The sequence below is a fragment of the Cebus imitator genome, unplaced genomic scaffold (assembly GCF_001604975.1).
Source record: "Cebus imitator isolate Cc_AM_T3 unplaced genomic scaffold, Cebus_imitator-1.0 Scaffold30, whole genome shotgun sequence".
Lineage (NCBI taxonomy): Eukaryota > Metazoa > Chordata > Mammalia > Primates > Cebidae > Cebus > Cebus imitator.
In genome coordinates this window covers 6,923,034-6,940,324 of record NW_016107345.1, presented here as the reverse complement: position 1 = coordinate 6,940,324, position 17,291 = coordinate 6,923,034, and the positions used below count along the sequence as shown (strand labels likewise).

General features: G+C 38.9%; 1 protein-coding gene and 1 long non-coding RNA gene across 2 annotated transcripts in view; one reads left to right on the top strand and one right to left on the bottom strand.

The window, feature by feature from the left end:
* Positions 1-4,266: 4,266 nt before the first annotated feature.
* Positions 4,267-14,218, bottom strand: LOC108300853. The gene is made up of 4 exons (XR_001823630.2): positions 14,069-14,218; positions 13,733-13,862; positions 11,767-11,835; positions 4,267-4,450 (listed from the first exon to the last, which is right to left on the bottom strand). It is a non-coding gene; the product is annotated as an uncharacterized LOC108300853 (long non-coding RNA).
* Positions 14,219-14,381: 163 nt separating this feature from the next.
* PLSCR4 (phospholipid scramblase 4) overlaps positions 14,382-17,291 on the top strand; it is a 43,603-nt gene continuing 40,693 nt past the window's right edge. The window contains exon 1 of the mRNA XM_017523782.2: positions 14,382-14,557. The gene's annotated coding sequence lies outside the window, so the exon portion shown is untranslated. The remainder of the gene's footprint in view (positions 14,558-17,291) is intronic.

Here is a 17,291-nt window from a genome sequence, read left to right as displayed (position 1 = left end):
TTCACACTGCTGATAAAGACACACCCAAAACTGGGGAATTTACAAAAGAAAGAGGTTTAATTGGACTCACAGTTCCACATGGTTGGGAATAACTCACAATCATGGTGGAAGGCAAGGAGTAATAAGTCACATCTTACGTGGATGGTGGCAGGCAGAAAAAAGAGAGAGCATGTTTGTGCAGAGGTACCCCACCTTATAAAGCCATTACATCTCGTAAGACTTACTCACTATTACAAAGATGGCATGGGAAAGACTTGCCCCCATGATTCAATTACCTCCCACTAGGTCCCTCCCACAACACCTGAGAATTCAAGAGAGATTTGGGTGGGGATATAGCCTAACCACAACAGATAGCAAAAAAGAAAAGGTTAGAAAGGCTTTGGGAGTAAGGCCTAAGTTAAATCTTACATAGGAGTTACACAAGTAAAGGACAGAAATAGGGACTACAAGTAGAAAGGGATTCCAGAAGGAGGAGATGACATGAGCAAAGAAAGAGATATGACAGATAGCATGGGGTATGGGGCATTTGCTAGTAACTGGGTTTTGATGAACATAGTGTTAGGAAGTGTTGAGAGAGAAGGTGAAAGACAGGCAGAGGGGCCACATATACATTCCAAGAGGTTGGGCTTTATCCTGTATGTGCCAATGAGACACCAAAGGATTTAATTAGGGTTCTAAAGTGGTTAGAATTGTATTTTAATTATATCATCATAACTGTCTATAAGATGAAGACACTTTAAATACCTTAGTGGTATTAAGAAGATAAAAGAGAAAAATAATTTGAGAAATACTTGAGAGACAAAATCAATACCTATGTAACAATTGATTAGAAGTGGTTAGTAAAGTTTACAGTAGTTTTGGGGAAAAATCCTGGCTTCTAGCTAAGTGGATTACAGAGCCGCCAATCAAGACAAAGAACATACATGAATGTATCTGGGATAAAATCAGTTTGTTTTTGAAACTGCTGAATTTAGAATGTCATGTGATAACCAGAGGGAAATGTCCAGTAGCTAGCTGGATTTGTGAGTCTGTAGCTGAGGACAGACATGTATGTGGTAACGAGAGTTTGGGGATTTTTAATATGTGGGTAATCACTGAAAACATTTAAAAAGATGAGATTATCCAATAGAGGTTTGCCAAGTAAAGCATCCTGGAGAACATGAACATTTAAGGGTTGTGTAGAAAAGATGTCATGAAAGAGGCAAATACTTCCAAAAGTCTGAGAACCAGAAGGGTATGATGTCAGGGAACAGAGAGCCAGGGAGAGTACAATAAATTCTGAATTGTTTCCACTGAATTTGGAAATCCAAAGGTCACTGGAGAACTATGTCAGAATCATTTCCATGGACAAATAAGAGAACAAGCCAGATTGTAAATAGCTGAGAAATGAACAGGAGATTAAATACAACAATATTCTTGGTAGGGAAGAAGAGAAGAAATAAGATGAAATATTGAGTGTATGGAGAAGTAGATATAATTGATGAATTATTTTCGATGGGAAAGAAAAGCCTTTGGCTAAGAGGACGAAAACAGAAAAAAAAAAAAAAAAAAAAAAAAAAAAGGAACAAGTTGAAGATATAGGAGATAGACATTTCAAAGGAATAGAAGTGACAGAAGGACTGCCAGGACAAAAGAGAAGGGACCTAAGAGGAAGCAGATACTTTCTTGTGCATGTTCTCAATCCACAAATGCAACATCTGTCTGCCCAGGGCCCAAAGGTTGGCACAATATGCTGCTACAGGGTGGTTAATTGAAATGGAATCAACTAGACCAGATTGTCAAGTCCAACTTTCACATACTGCCAGAATAGGCGTGTATGTTTTGGTATTTGACAAATACAATCTTGAAATTAAGAATGAACTGAACTACATTCAATGAATGATCTACATTCAAGGAAATGTTTAAGCATGTATGTTTTCACCTGACAGGCCAACTCCCTCTTTTCTATGCTGTTTGAATTTTCATAAATAATTTTCACAATCAGGAAATATATTGTGTGTTTGTTTTGTTTTGTTTTGAGACAGTCTTACTCCTCTGTCGCCCAGGCTGGAGTGCAGTGGCATGATCTTTGCTCACTGCAACCTCCATCTCCCAGGCTCAGTGGATTATCCTGCCTCAGCCTCCCCAGTAGCTGGATTGCAGACACACGCCCCCATGCCTGGCTAATTTTTTTGAATTTTTAGTAGAGACGGACTTTCACCATGTTGCCCAGACTCAAATTCCTGCCTTCAAGTGATTTGCCCTCCTTGGCCTCCCAAAATGCTAAGATTACAAGTGCAAGCCAGCATCCCCAGCTAGGAAAAATATTAAGTATTTTCACTGTGACCATAAGAAGGTCAATGGGCTAGGGAAGTTAAAGGAAAACAGCTGACTAAATTCAATGAGTAGGAAATGAATGGAGTCTTTTGTTTTGTTTTTTGTTGTTTTTGCAGCATTAGTCCAGAAACCATTACTCTCAGAAGGAAATATACATTTAATCAGAAAAAAATATATACAAACATTGAAAACAAACTAATTTTATATATTCACGAGAAGTAACAGACTTATTTTTTAAATGCTCTATAATTTTGCATTGTTTATCTTTTAGGGTCTGTAGACCAACCCATTTCTACTAGTCCTATTTCTCTAAGATTTTACATTCATCATAGTATAATTATGAAAGGAAGAAATACTACGAAGGTCAGACCAGAAAAAGTAAAAAATAGATTAGCAAAACTTTTTTTTTCACTCCTTAAGTAGCTATTCATGACACAAATGTTTGAATTAAGAATATAGGTGTGTGGTACAAATCCATAATTAATATTTAGGAAGAGGTTTCAAAACAACATACCTTGTTCTATTTGTGATATTCTTCCATACCATTAATATTACATATTTACTTCCTGTAAATCTCCATTATTCTTATATGGAGCTATGTACTAGATGTGAAATAGAGGTAATAGGAGGAAACATCCTAATCATAGCAACATGGATTGGCAAAACTTTTGATAATTTTTATATATTTGTGAGTATAGAGCACTGAGTTGCTGCCACATAAAGTTTTTAAAGCTAATGCACATGATTTGAAAAATTATTTTTTGTATTGAGTCATTGTAAAATAATATTTAGTGGCTCTGTTACTGTGAACTATATGCAAAATTACACTTCCAATATTTTTTAAACTATTCCTGGGCATTTATTTTACCCCATTTATTTGAAGGTCATTTCAGTCAATTTTTTAAAAGTTACGGGTTTTGCAGATTAAAGTAATATGATAATTACTATGTATTGATTTTTAAAATCTTGAGTATTTTCATCTAAAATCATTGCCTACATTTCCTAGATTTTACAATATTTATTGAAATTTTAGTCTCCTTCATGAAGGCCTAATAAATTTCTTACTAAATGTATTTTTAAATCCTAAAGTTGTCTCCATTGTGCATAGATTTTTTTTTACTCTTTCATTTTCCATGACTATTGGAGATAATATTGTTTGGCAGGAGCAGAAAATTAATAAATGCATTCATAAATATATGCATTTTAAATGAGAAAATGGCATACTATTTGAGAAAGAGGATACAATAATCGCAAAGATCCTGAGATAGGAGAGTAGTCTTGAAGTTTAAGAAACAGAAAGACGCAAAAGAGCGTAACAGAAAGAGCATAAAGAGAATAACAGTGGAATGGGAGATAAGGTCAGAGATACCAGATCACGTAGGTCATTGTCAGAACATTGGCTTCTACTCTGAAAAGACTGATGATAGAATAAAAGCAAGCAAGTCAGCTGTTCTTTTCAGAAATATCTGAAGAAAACTCATCATGATGCAGTCAAATATTCAAATCCTCCTATTCACCTATGCTCTGTAGGAAGGATCTGTGCATGCTTCAGTTTCTTCTTGGCTTCAGTATGTGAATCCTGGCTTTCAGGGTCTCATCCAGTCTGAGTCCATGGTTCTGCATCAGTTGCTCACACCATAGCCACCATAGAACACAGTGCCTCACTTGCACACAGGCACCCATGGACATTCACATCCGCTTTACTTAGGACTAGCAGACACGTAGGAGTTAGTGATGAAGGGCAGGGTGACTGTGCAGTCGCTACCTTTCTAAAGCCTCCTGCTACAGAAACCAAAACTACACACACACACGTATAGAAGTATAGACATATATACATACACCTTGATTTAATTCCATAGTGCTCTCTTCATTTCCACCTTCTCATATCTCAAAGAAAACAATAAAATAAAATCACCAATTGAAATAAAGATATTTCTGTATTCCAACAGATAACATTTATGACAAGTATTTATTTCATTTTTTTATAATGAACTTTGTGTTACAGATCATATTGTTCAATAAACAGCAGTTAATGTAGACAACTGGCAAAATAGCAATCCCAAAAGTCTTGGCTGGGTACGAAGCTGTAGTTGGGCTCTTCATAAAGTTATCCTTGATTGTGGATTCACACTTGCTTGAAACAAGAAGGATATATATAATTTTAAAAATCAACAATATTTTTCCAGGACTTAATATTTACTATGTATTGTGCTAAACTCGCCATACATATGGTTATCTCAATCTTCAACAACTGAGTGTAGTAAACATTACTGATATTTTACTATTACAGAAGAGGACATATACAGGGGCACACACATGTCAAGGGGCACAGCTGGTCTTGTCTGACTCCAAATCCTGGGGACCTAACATCTACTCTGTGTTTACAGAACCACACAAAAGAGTGAAAGTATCCAAACTAAAGAGTATAAAGCCTCTGCAAAGATATAAAGCTGTGCTACAAAATCTCCAGTTCCAGTTGACCTGTTGAGCAGTTCCAGATGTGCTTTAGTCAGCCTCATATGGGTTTCAACAGAGAGGGTTGTGCAGGAATAGCTGTCTATTCTAACCTGATGGTGCAGGCCAAACACGACAATTTTCGCTCCGGATCACTCTGTCCCTTAAAGATGTGGCTTCTAAACTGAGGACATTAACTGAAACCTCTGCCTTCTGGTCTGTCTCCTGAACACCAAAGTGTACTTTGATATAATGAAATGTGTTATACTAATTTCAACTATTCATATAAAAGAGGGAGAAAGAGAAAGAGAGTAAATATACTGTACCCAATCTCTCAAATGTAAAATTTCATGATTGATATAACTTATCTAAACCATCATAACCATTTGTGGACAAGTTCTTTTCATGATTATGGTATTGGGTATGATCTCTTGCACTAATAACTGAACCCCTCCATTCTTCCCTTCTCTGGTTAAACTGCTGAAGGCTGGGTAAGAATCATGCAGTGTGGAGCCTTCTGTACAACACACTTCACAGCAGCCCTTTGTGTCTGATTGAGGTAGCCCTTTAAAGCTTCTGAAGAGTTCTAATTGTTAGAAAGTGATATATTAGATGGAAACTGTTGTCCTTACCTAAAAATGACATTCTTTGTTCTTAGCTCTGACACTTTGAGATGCAAAGTAGCTTTTGAATCGTTCTTTAGGTACATGACAAGTGACCCACTCATCCTCCTTCCTGAATCTTCTTTTTTTGTGGGCGAAATATGTCCATGTCCCTCTTTTCAGCTGTTCTTCCAATGAAGCCATATCCCCATGCTCTCTTGCTAGAATGGCCATTCTTTAAGACATTTTAACTTTTTACAACTTCATTTAAGACAAAGCCCAGGAACTAAATGATATTCCAGACACATTCTTAGCATTGCAGAATATAGTAAAAAGATGTGACCTTCTTTTCTTGGACACTAGATATTTACTAACATAGATTAAGTTGGCATCAATTTGTTTCACAGCCACATGAGATGGCTGAATCATACTGCACGTGGAGCTAATGGGCTCATTTTTAATTTTGTTGTTTATGTTTATTTTACATGAACATCAGCAGTTTCCTATTTAAGGTGGTGGTGTTTTTTTTAATAGACATCACATGATGTATTAAAAAGGGCATTGGACTTAAAGTCATAATGTGTAGGTTAACTTTCTACAACAACATTAATGAATTCATTCAACAACATTTGACAAACTCATGAACTTACTATTTAACCTCTCACAATTTATGTTTACACATCTTTACTTGATAAAATTTCTTTACTCATCTTGGCCTTAATAAATATTAAAGATAAGTATGTCAAAAGGAGTTTGTAAAGACCAGTGTGTGATCATTAATTATTGTTTTTTAATGAACCCAAATGAAAATGTTTTCATTAATTCCTCTTAATAACGTGTAAGATTTACCCAACTATTTCTGTGCCAAGAGACTTGCTAAGAAATAGAATTAGAAATTTAATTTAAGATATACCTAATCAGTATGCGTGTGTATATACCAGATGGTTGGACTATATGGAAAAGTAATTGCAATGGTTAATACCGAGTGTCAACTTGATTGAATTGAAGGATGCAAAGTATTGACCCTGGGTGTGTCTGTGAGGGTGCTGCCAAAGGAGATTAACATTTGAGTCAGTGGACTGGGAAAGGCAAACTATCCCTTAATGTGGATGGGCACCATTTAATCAGCTGCCATTGAATATAAAAAGTGCAGAAAAACGTGAAAAAGCTAGACTGGCTTAGACTCCCAGCCTAACATCTTTCTCTTGTGCTGTATGCTTTCTGCCATCAAACACTGGACTCCAAGTTCTTCAGTTTTGGGCCACGACAGGCTATCCTTGCTCCCCAGCTTGCAGACAGCCCATGTCGAACCTTGTGATCCTGTGAGTTAATACTTAATAAATTCCCCTTTATATATATTCACCAGTGATGAATATTCATCTTATTCATCAAGAAGTAAAGCTAATCTGCTGGGATATAACGACTACTACTACTAACTATGTCTCAGGCCAGGCCACACTGAAGCCAAGGTGAGCACTTTTCCAATGTTCTCAGGAAGCTGTATCTGTGACAGGAATACTTGTTTATTGGCTCTGCCCTAACAAGAATGTAAGTTCTAGGAGGGCAGAAACCCTGTCTTATTTTCCAGCACAGTATAGAACACAGCTCAAAGTACTCAGTAAATCAGAACGGAGAGGTCATGGAAGGATTCCCAAAGTGGTTAATACTTAAAATTAGTCTGGGAGAATGAATGGAATGTAACCAGATGGAGAAATGAGGATAAGGCAGTGGCAAAATATTTATATATGAGGGTAGTATTTAAAACGATTGGCAATTTGCTTTGTATTGTTTACTGGCAAAGCCGCCAGCCATTACTTCAGGTGCTAGAAAGAGCCTTTCTCTCACTATACTCCTCTACCTCCACCCACAACATCAGCCTGCTCTCATTTCTCAACACATGTGTGTACTTTTTGTTAAATTTAGAGACTGACTCTAGGGTAACTAATGTTGGTGCTTAATGAACCACAAATACAGTATTACTCACAATACTATGAATAATTAATATGCCAATAAAACTAATGCAGTTACGCCTCATTAGTAGAGACCTATTGACATCTTATTGTATTATCTAAACATCAGATCAAATATTAGAAGGCAAAGAATAAACCTAAGGAAGGTAATCTCAATGTAAGGGATCTGCAATCATGACAAATAGAAACAGCAAAATGAAATAAGGATGTTTGGTCTTAGGAAGAAAATACTTAAGGAAAAGTTAATAGCTATTTACAGCAATTTACAGCGTTATTATATTAAGTAAGTAAGAAAGATATTCTCTTTTGGTGCAAAGAATACATGTAGGTTTAGTTTAATAACAAAAGATTTCTAACAGTTTGGTATGTCTGACAATAAATTGCTTTTAAAAGTTATGAGTTTGTGAGAATTGGAGTTCCAATGATGATAAGTTAGCTTGGATTGCAATAATCTTTCCCTAGATAACACTAATAAACTCTGGGAAAAACATAAAATAAAAACTATTTGAAGGCACTGGGGAACAATCAAAAGCTGACAGAAACTGTAAGGGATCTGACTGGTAATATTGTTTGGATATTTGTCTCATCTAAATCTCATGTTGAAATGTGATTCCCAATGTTGAAAGTAGGGTTTGGTGGGTGGTGATTGGATCATGGGGTTGGGTCCCACCTCCACATGAATGGTTTAGCACCATTTCCGTGATAAGTGTGTACTTACCCAGTTATTTCACATGAGATTTGGTTGTTTAAGAGTATGGGACTTCCCCCTTATCTCTCGTTCCCTCATTCATCATGTGATGTCTCTGCCGCTGCTTTGGCTTTTGCCATGAGTAAAAATTCTGGAGGCCTCACCAGAAGCCAAGCAGATGCAGGCACTATATTTCCTGTACAGCCTGCAGAACTATGAGCCAATTAAAACTCTTTTCTTTATAATTTAGCCAGCCTCAGATATGTCTTTGTAGCAACAGAAAAACGTGTTAATGTAGACTAGTGGTACCAGGAGTGGAGTGTTGCTATAAAGATACCTGAAAATGTGGAAATGGCTTTGGAACTGGGTAATGGGAAGAGACTGGAAGAGTTTAGAGGGTACAGAAGAAGACAGGAAGATGAGGGAAAGTTTGGAACTTCTTAAATGGTGAAATGGTTCTGATCAAAATGCTGATAGAAATATGGATAGTGAAGTCCAGACTGAGGAGGTCTCAAATGAAAATGAGGAATTTATTGGAAACAGGAGTGAAGGTAGCCCCTCTCACACCCTTGAAAAGAACTTAGCTGCAGTGTGTTCATGACTTAGGGTTCTGTGGAAGTTTGAATTCAAGAGTGACCACCTAGGATAACTGGTGGAAAAAATTTATAAGCAGCAAAGCATTCAAGGTGTGGTCTGGCTGCTTTAACTGTTTACCATCAGTTATTGTAGCAAGTAAATGACTTAAAGTTGGAACTTAAATATAGAAGGGGAGCAAAGTATAAAAATCTGGAAATTCAGAACCTGGCCATGTGGCTGAAAAGGGAAAGACATTTTCAGGAGAGAAATATAAGCAGGTTGCAGAGCAGCAGCTTGCTAGAGAGATGAGCATGACTAAAAGGGAACCAGGTGATAATATCAAAGACAATGAGAAAAAGATCTAGAAGGCATTTGAGAAATCTCTAAGGTAGACCCTACCATCAAAGGTCCAGAGGCCTAGGCAGAAAGAATGGTTTAGTGGGGCAGGTCCATGGCCCTGATGCCCTACACAACCTCTGGACATTGTTCCCCAAATCCTGGCCTCTCCAGCTGCCTAGAGTTCGAAGGGCCTATGGCATAGCTTGAGCCACTGCTTTGAAGGGCATAAGCCATAAGTCTTGGCAGCTTCCTTGTAGTGTTAAGTATGCAGGCCCACAGCATGCAAGTTTCAAGAAGACTTGGCAGCTTCACCTCGATTTCAGAGGATGTATAAGAAAGCTTGGCTGCCCTGGCAGAAGTCTGTTACAGGGGCAGAGCCCTCACAGAGAATCTCTACTAGGGCAACACAGAGGGGAAATGTGGGGTTGGAGCCCCCACACAGAGTCTCCACCAGGGCACTACCTAACAGAACTGTGGAGAGGGAGCTGCCAGCCTCCAGATCCCAGAATGGTAGAGCCACTGGCAGCTTGCAAAGTCAACCTGGAACCAAAACAGGCAACCAACTCCAGTCCATAAGAGTAGCCAGATGAGCTATACCCTCCAATGCCAAAGAGATGGAGCTGCCCAAGGTGTTGGGAGCCCACTACTTCCATCAGTGTGCCCCGGATGCGGGACATGGAGTCAAAGGAGATTTTGGAGATTTGAGATTCAGTGACTGCTCTGCTGGGATTCAGACCTGTGTGGGGCCTACTGCCCCTTTCTTTTGGCCAATTTCTCCCTTTTGGAATGGGAATGTTTACCCAATGCCTGTGCCACCACAGTATCTCGCATGTAAATAACTTGTTTTCGATCTCACTGGCTCATAAGTGGAAAGAAACTTATCTTCAACTGAAACTTTAAACTTGTTCCTTGGAATTTGGGACTTTTGAGTAACACTGGAATAAGTTATGACTTTGGGGAACTACTGTGAAGGCAATATTGTATTTAAAAATGTGAAAAGGACATAATTTTTGAGGGTCTAGGAGTAGAATAAAATGGTTTGGATGTTTATCCCCTCAAAATCTCCTGTTGAAATGTGATTCCTAATATTAGAGGTGGGGCCTGGTGGGAGGTGATTACATTATGGGGGTGGCTCCCCGATGAATGGTTTAGCACCATCCCCTTGATGATAACTGAGTTTCTGAAAGAGTTTGAAAGAGTCTGGGACCTTCCCCTTCTCCCTCTTGCTCTCTCTCTCCCCATGTGACATGCCTACTCCTGCACTGCCTTCTGCTATGAGAAGGAGCTCCCTGAGTCCTCCCCAGAGGCAGAGCATATTTAGGTGCCATGCTTTCTGTGCAGGCTGCAGAACTGTGAGCCAACTAAATCACTTTTCTTTATAAATTACCCAGCTTCAGGTATTTTTTTGTGGTGATGCTAGACACTTTCCCTGTGGGTACTCCCAGTTCTCAGGTGTAACGTAGTAGAACTCAAGTAGAATGCATTAGAATTATTGAGTTGGGATACTGGTGTAGAGACTTCAGACTATCAGAGTGGTTATAAATTAAGAGTAATCCCAGAAAGTAGGGAGACACAGAGATAATAACATTAATACCTGTCAATTAAAAATCCTCAAATCCTTGACTCACCATGGAACTGTACATCTACTGGGGACACTCCAGTGATACCAGCAGAAGGTAGCAGCTGAAAAGACTGGACAAAGATTTCAGTTGCTGCATATAGCAAATTAAATACTGTTTGGAATCTGAGTAACATCAAGGATAGAGGAGGCTAGTAAAATCTTCAGGCATTCAGTAGTTCTGCCTTAAAGTATAAACTGATGGCTCCAGATGTTAAAGGTGATCAGCCCTCAAATGCCTGCCAGAAAATGATTTCTCTGTAGAGGAAGAAGGCATAACTCAGAAAAATTATTTGCAATGTCCTATTTGTAATTTAAAAATATCCATTGTAAGTAAAAGAAAATCATGACAAGGTGAAACACATGTTGGTATAAAGTAGTAAAACAGTATGTTAGGCTGTTCTTGCACTGCTAAAAGGAATACTTGAGACTAGGTAATTTATAAAGAAAAGAGGTTTAATTGGCTCATGGTTCTACAGGCTGTACAGGAAGCATAGTGATAGCATCTGCTTCTGGTAAGGCACCAAAAAGCTTACAATCATGGCAGAAGGCAAAGGGGGAGCAGGTGTGCCCTGAATTATTCTGTGGCAAAAGCTGGAGTGAGAGAGAGGGGAGGGGACACACTCTTTTAAATAACCAGGTCTCATAGGAACTATCAGAGCATGAACACACTCATCACCAAGGCAGTGGCATTAAGCCATTCACAGGGGATTCTTCCTCCTAATCCAAACACCTCCCAACATGCTACCTTTAACACTGGGGATTACATTTCAACATGAGATTTGGCAGGGACACATATCCAGACCTTATCAAACAGTTACTATAAGTTAAAAAGTTAAGAAAATGATGGTCTTAGTGAATGAACAGATGTGAAATCTCATCAAAGACAGAGAAGCTGCCCAAATGAACCAAATAGAAATACTAACACTGAAAAGTGTTAATTTTGTAATGGACTTAACAGCAAATTGAAATAAGGGTCAGCATATTTTTGAGAGAGATCCATAGAAATTATTAAACTTAATGAGCAAAAAACCCAGAAAAATGTAAATAAAGTATTGGTGAGCTGTGAGTCCATATCATATGGTCCAACATACAATTAATTGAACTGAATTTCCAGAAGGAAAAGAGAGAGAAATGGGGATAGTGCAGTAATTTAAGGAAATAATGACTGAAAGTTTTTCAAATTTGTTGAATAATACCTACCTATGTGTCTTTGAAGCTCAGAGAACCACAGTAGAATAAATACAAAAAGAGCCATGCATCATAGACTAACTGCAGAAAACCAATGATAAAAAGTTATTCTTAAAACCATTAATATGAATACTATCAGATTAAAATGGAGGTCAAAACTGTTGGGGAATAAAATAATCTGTACACCCCAAATTCTGTAACCAGTAAGAATACCATTAAAACATTCATACAAAATAACAACATTTTTAGAAATCTAAAAAGAATTTGTAGCTGTTCTGCACTACAAGCAATACTAAAGGGGTTGGGTATAGCGGCTCACACCTGTAATCCTAGCACTTTGGGAGGCCGAGGTGGGTGGATCACCTGAGGTGAGGAGTTCAAGAATTGAGGAACTGTAGTTATAAATTTCTTAACTTTATGTGAAGTGGTACATTATTAATTCTAAGTATACTGTGGTAACATAAGAACAACCAGTGAAAGGGAAATAACACAAAGAAATACAGGTTAGAGCAATAGAGCAACTAAAATGGGATTAGTATAAAAAGTAGTGAATTTGTCATCCCTGGAAATGTTCAAGTTGGAAAGTCATCACATCAGGAAATTTCAGAAAGACAGGAGATTGAGTTCTTCTTCCCCTCAAACGTTGTGATTTTGGTTATATGACATACCTGATTTTATTTTAATCCCTCGAAGTGTTGGGAACCAGGCCAACCCTGTGTGTGGGTGCCCTTAGTCCTGGCGGTGACCAGGGCCTGAGAAAAGGAAATAGAGACAGAGACACAAAAGTAGAAGTTACAGCATGGGTCCAGGGGACCAATGCAAGTGTGGGAACTGCACTGGCCCTGACCTCTGGGCTGGAAGCACTTTTATTATGTGCATAATCTCATTGATCTTATGGGTGTGAAAGGGGATGGTGAAGATGTAGGTAAGATAGCCAGGGTGGGGAGAGCTCTTGAGATCCTTCTAAGACATACTAAACTAGTGAGCATTTTATAGCACTTGAGATCCTTCTAAGACATGGTTATCAGGGTGCGGCTGCATCGGAAGTATAGTGGATGAGGAGCCACCAGGTCTGACCACACCCAGTGCATCACGGGGCTTTTATCTCGGGAGCATTGAGGACGTAGAGCAATTAAAATCACTCCATATTCTGAGAACCCTGGCAGAGGCTGAGGTGTTCCGTGATCTCTACCCTGCAAGGCTTTTCTTCTCCTTGCCAGCTCCCATCTGCAAAGACCCTCCCAGATCTTGTGAGTAGAGGTCGCCTCCCTTCTCAGAGATCTTTGCATAAGCCCTCTTTAGGAGACTCTCGTGCAGTCTCCATGTTGAGAAGGCATTCATGAGACTGGAGCAGTATTGCCTGCTCTGCAACCACCCCGAGGTGTACCCAGGTGTTATTGTGCTCCAGGATGGTCTTTACCTTAGGCCTGCTGTTGCTGCTTAATTTCTAATTAACTGCACCAATACTATAGTTTAGTTCAGTGTATAAACTTCAGTGTACTGTGAGCCAAGCAAGCTTATAATTATTTAGCTAGAATTAACATAGGTCTCCCCCTGGCCATCTTGACCCACACAAAGCAGTATGTTTCACAAGACATGTTTTGCTCTTGAAATTTTTGGCATCTTTCATGTGGCCTCTGTGGATGTTTACATTCATAAGCTCAATTACTTGGCCTCTTTCATAAATTTAAAACAAAGGTAACACATTATTATAATTTACTGTAATTTCACCACCAGTTTCTTTGTTTTATGCTTTCAATAAACCATTATGTCTGCATTTGAAAAATGTTCTGTGCAATTATTACTGAAAAGAACAGTATGAATTTTTAAATCTATTCTCACAGGAATATTAACAAATAACACACATATAAAGAAAAACAGAAAATTCTAGAACTCCACTCCCACATCGCTTCCCCTATCCAACCTTCTCCCACAATGAGGTTCTGCCAAGTACTCCTTAGAGCTTAATCAAACTTACCTCTGTCCAATTCTGATTCTTTGTAAGGTCAGACGACCTTCAGGTTCTCCCACTTCCTGTCAGTGTACTGTGCTTCTCCCTAAGCATCACCACAGAACTTAATCCCATTGGTTTGAAGAAGTATTTGTGCCTAAAATAAGTAATTAACAAATGCCATTTTTCTCCAAACGTCAGAAAGCATGGGCAATCTGCTCCCCCTCCCCTCTTTCTTGGCGTCTCTCCCTCCTTCCCTCCAAGATCAAATTGGCCTCCCCCAGCCCTGTGGAAAAGAAAACAGAATTCCTGGGCCCCGCGCCCAGGTGTTTCCAGCCAGCACTGCATTGCCAAGCCGAGGACCTGGGGGTGGGCTCCAATGCAAATCAAAAAGGCTCTTGAGAAAGAGAGGTTTCTTCATTTTCTCTCTAGGCACAGTAATCTATCAGCAAATCTCCTTTTTCCCAGGCCCTGCAACCTACCCCTCTGATTGGAAGTGACTGTGGGGTGGCTTTTTTCTTTCACCTCATCAGAGCAGTGACAACTTGGTTTCTCCATTCTCCCTCCCCCTAGGCTTTTGGGTTTCAGCGGACTTCACTGTGCCCCACCCCTTCCAGGAAGACGCACTCGCGGACTGGCAGCTCTCCCAGCGCGGGGCGGGGTGGCCGCGCGAGGGGAAGGAGGGTCCAGGCGAGCCTGACCCACCCCCGGACCCCGCGCTGACTGTTTCTAAGTTGAAAAATCCTCTTCCGTCTTCTTTCCCTGCCTCCGCTCCTTTCCCTTTCCTCTCTGCAAATATTACTAGACCCCGCATCTGGCGTCGCCGGTGCCCAGCAGTCTGCGGGGCAGGCGGTGAGTGGGGCCGGAGAGGCGGGCGCAGAGCAGGACGGGGTGGCGTGGGCGCCCGTCTGTGGGGCCGAGGGTGTCGTGCGGGGAGGCGCGGGGGTCGCGCGGCGTCCTGCGCCGGCAGTTCCGGACATGGCGCTCGTCCCGCATTCTCAGGTGGTTGTAGAAGTTTCGTGGTGTCGGGTGCGCGTCTGCGGTGGAGACGCAGCGGGTTTGGGCGCCAGCTGTTTGCAGCCCTGGGATAGGGATCTGGCCGCACTTCACGGGCGCCTCCCTCGCGGTTTGCTCGGACGTGACAGGTCGCCTGGTTGGGCTTCTCTTGGGTCTCCAACTGGCGTTTCCACGGCGCGGCTCTCAGGGACTCAGGCCTGGGCCCTCGCAGGTAAAAATGCTTTATGGTAACTTCGTTACGTGCTCCGGCGACTGGAGGCGGTGACCGTCGAGAGCCCTCTCTCACGTTGTAAATTCTGGCAAACTGGGGCGATTTGGGGCTGTGCTTGATTTGTTTCTAAAAATAAAACGTTCATATTTAAAGACTTACAATTTTCTCTTATTTTGTGGCTTTATCTTCCCTTAGGATCTGCAATTTAGTTTTTAATTTTATATTGCATTTAAAATGGAGCCACCAAAATAGGTACAGATGGAGGTATAATACACCAAACTTGATACTGTTTAAAGGGGAGTAGATTTCATAATTTAGATTGCATTCTCCTGTAATAGTCATAGAAGACAACCTCCTTCTATCTGCTCTCATGATTAACTGTGAAATACTAGTAGCCTTGCCATTATTAAATTTGAAAAACACAGGAATGCTAATCATTACGCTCTGTGACATGGTTTTGAATCCTATGGGCGAGTGACAACAGGTTGGGGAACATATTATTACTCTATGCACGATGTGATTATATACCTTAATATCCATAGGAAGCACTGAAATTTGATGGGAACCGTAAGTGAATTTATCAGTGTCCAATTGCATCATACTTAATTTGTAGGAATCAAATGATGTTTATACATAAACTAGATAATACAGTAGAAATAAGTAAAATTCAGTTTGGCATGAAATAACATACAATTGAGAAGTTATTTTTAAGAAGATATGAAAGGTATGCATGAGAATCCAATAAAAAACATAACATTTTTCTAGGTAAAGATATCATTTCTCTAAAACAATGTATAAATAGAATCCTAACTGAATATTTTTGTTAATGTTTTTAACTGTACTGTTTAGCTCATGTGGAAGAACAAACGTTATATATTAATATTATGTATAATATATTGCAAATATAAAAATGTATATTTTATAAAATATAATTTTGACATATATACACACATATATAGTGGAGACTTCTTCATATAATAAAAAGTGTTACAAAACTGTGTTGATTAAAAGACAATGGAATAGACCTACTACCAGATGTGCAAATGAAACTGAAGGGACATTTAAGAATAAAAGGAAAGCTGGCATTTGATAAGCATACATTTTAAATCAGTGGGTGGGGAAGAAGAAATAACATTTAATTGAGTGTACTTGGACAAACAGGTATTTATTTGGGAAACCTAATAATAAAACTGAAACTTTTCCTCACTGTTAATAGACAAATGTAGTGTAGATGGCTTACTAGTTTAAATCTAAATATGCAGCCTAAAAAGGAAAAAAGAAAGCCTGAATAGATATCTGTGCACACTGCATGTGGGAAAAGCATTTCTAAGCATGATACAAAAACCTAGACTCACTTAGGGACATGATTTTTATTAATATTTGCATCCCCCAAAAAGGATACAAACTGGGGACATTGTTAATAGAAAAAAAAGAGTCAACTCAAAGGAAAAGAAATGCAAATATTAAGCAGAGTGAAGACTCTTAGCCACACTAATTATCCAAAGAAACATAAAGACATCAATTTTTGTATTAATTTTACAAATATTGAAAGTCTGATAACTTTTGGTGGTGTTGAAAATGCAATGAGGGAAATATAATTTTACAAACTTTTAGTGGAAATGTGAATTGGTGAAACTTTTTAGGATTAAAGCTGTTCAGATTTACAAATGTTCATTTACTTATTGGAATTTATTCTGCAAAACATGCTGCCAAGTGTACAAATAAAAATCTCTGTCAAAGATGTTTAAAGTAGAATTGTTTACAATATAGAAAACATGGCTACAACTCTGTAGCAACTGATTGGGAATTGGTTACATATTTTGTGATATATTCAAAAGTGGACTAATATACAGTTTAAAACATTGTAGCTCTAAATGTTCTAACTTGGAAATAAGTCCAAAGCATATAAGAAGTTAAAGTTAAAACACAAAATGGAAAAAAGAACAAGTTGAAACACACTGTGTGTGTTTGTGTGTGTGTGTGTCTGTGTAGTGCGTAGTGTAGTAATGATATTTTTGTAAATAATTTGGAATATAGGCTGAATTATATATTATGGGTAGTGATGTGATATTACGTATATTTATAATGTGTGCATGTGTATAAGGAAAAATTGATAATGATTGCTAATTTATACAGAATGTTGTCTTCTAGAATATATTAGCTGTCATTTACTACAGAAGAAATGTATTTCACAAAGCTTTCCGTATTGCCTCATTTTTTCTAAGTGTCCTCTTTCAACTGCTTCCTTTAAAATCCCCTTCCTTTTTCTTCTTCCCTAATATTGATGGTTATGATATTTATTGCAAGCATAGTAGTGAAGAATTTTGCCTGAGGGATTTTACAACCAGTTAACGTTCA